This window comes from Tupaia chinensis, unplaced genomic scaffold (assembly GCF_000334495.1).
Source record: "Tupaia chinensis unplaced genomic scaffold, TupChi_1.0 Scaffold149011_1, whole genome shotgun sequence".
Lineage (NCBI taxonomy): Eukaryota > Metazoa > Chordata > Mammalia > Scandentia > Tupaiidae > Tupaia > Tupaia belangeri.
The window spans coordinates 1,512,396-1,514,471 of record NW_006208857.1 but is presented as its reverse complement, the minus strand read 5'-3'; the positions used below and the strand labels follow the sequence as shown (position 1 = coordinate 1,514,471).

The 2,076-nt window shown below is 52.4% G+C and overlaps 1 protein-coding gene across 1 annotated transcript in view; it reads right to left on the bottom strand.

The window, feature by feature from the left end:
* VWF (von Willebrand factor) overlaps nt 1-2,076 on the bottom strand; it is a 183,061-nt gene that overhangs the window by 18,364 nt on the left and 162,621 nt on the right. The window lies entirely within an intron of this gene.

Sequence of the window (2,076 nt, the reverse complement as noted above, 5' to 3'; positions counted from 1 at the left end):
TGGCCTCTCGTGCCCTGACGAGGCAATCTGAGGAGCTCAGCTGCAGGACCTCTTCCCTGGGTCAGACCAGCCCTGGCAACACTAGAGTTTCAAGATGGTCTCACTTAAGTCAAGATGCTCCACATCTATTGGCTTCAGATGAGCTGTGGAGGCGCAGCCAAGTCCATCCCAGGGCTGGGCCTTTGTCTCCTGCCTGAGAAGTGGGAAGACACTTCCCTCTCCTTCCTTCTGAGGAGTGTCAGGAGGCTGAATTTAATACAGTGGATTCTGCTCAGTTCCTCAGAACATGGTTCCTACATCATGGTTGAGTCTGGCTGCGGGTGTGAGGGTGAGGAGTCAGGTGGTCACACCGTCACAGCAGAACACCCCCTAGCCTTACACAAAGGTGCAGGACTTCCTGGTGCTGCCAAGGTGGAAGCAAGGCCGTAGGACACAAGCACACCTATAAAATTCTTTGGGGGTCTAGCAACATTTCCCACTTGTTTCACACTCTTTTATCTTTTTTCAAGTTTTCACCATAGGGCATGTGTGTTTGCCAGAGAGAGATGAAAAGAAACAGAGAAAGGGGAAAGTGAGAGGTCACTCCCAAGGGGGATGGCCATGCCACCATCCCTTCTCCTCCATTCTCCTCTTGGGGTTTTGGGGCATGTACACACATGCGTCCAGCATGATTTTCAAGCCTCTGGGTCTGGGACTTGAACCATGGTCAGCCCTGAGGGAATCCTGCACCTTAGCCTCCACATCACCTACTGACCCCCACATCGTTTCTCTGACGTGAAGAGCAGAGAACTGTGGAGGATGGGGAAGGTTGTCTGTGCAGGCTGCAGCTTCAGAGAGGAAGGATCGGGGGTGACAATGATAGTGTCATTGTTGGTTTTTGGTGTTAGGTTCTATGAGCTTTGGACTTTGGTTTCTGTTTTGTTCATTTGTCTGTTTGTTGGTGCATTTCAGACAAGCGAATTTATCTAAGTGAGTTTAGATGTCTCTGCAGTCACCCCGGAGCCCATACCGCCTTTTTGAGGAGTGAAGTCTGCGGCCGTCTGTGATTTACTAAAGCCCCCACCATGCTCTACACGTGGTAATACCATAGCCCGACTCCCATATCCTCTCACCTCTAACCAATGCGCCCTCCCTCTCCCCACAAGATGTGATCATCCTGCCTCTCACACTGGCACCCAGTGCCCACGGGGTCCAGACACGTCTCCATCCCCTCTCCGCGCGTTCCCCTGACCACTGCACCCATCTTCTCTGTGAGACGTCCTCCAGCCTCTGCACAGCCGGTTTACACCACACAACCCGCCCCTACCCAGCAGGGCAGGGCCAGAGCAGCAACGAGGCAGAGGCCCGTCCACGGGCTGGGCTGAGCCCATTGGCGCTCTCCTAATCTGCGTGAAGAGGGAGGACATCAGCCTGGATATGGGTGAGCCCCGGAGCCACACAGCCGAGATGACGCCAGGTCCAGTAAAGCTACTTGCAAATGAAATTGATGAGAAAACAAAACGTTCTCATAGGAGAGGCCGGCTGGCCTGCAGGAGGGGCTAGAGCAGATGGACAGAGAAGCAGTGCAGGGGCCCAGAGGACGACTACAGAGAAAGATGGTGGCCACAGTGTCCCCCACCTCCAAGTCCTGGACTTCACTTATTTCCACTGTCTTTCCCATCAATCCCCTTTCTTTTCTGGCTGGCTTGTATAGGTTCTTTTCTTTACAATCAAAACTTCCAGGGGCCAGCAGGTGGCCGGCATGGTGGTTGAGGCACTGGATTCCCATATGGCCAACTACGGTTCAAGTCCCGGGCCTGGCGGCTTGCTTTCTCATTCTCTTTCTCTGGTCAAATTGGAGAATAATGATAATAAATAAAATTAAATAAATAGTTCTAAAAACAAAAACAAAAACAAACAAACAAACAAAAATTAGAGGACCAGCAGTTAGTGTAATGGCTATGTCACTGGACTCCCACGTACTCGACCGCGGTTCATGTCCTGGACCCAGTGGCTTAAACTCACGCCGGGCGCATGTGCATGCGTGCCCAAGATCCTGAGAGGAGAATGGAGGAGAAGGGATTGCGGCGTGGCCAA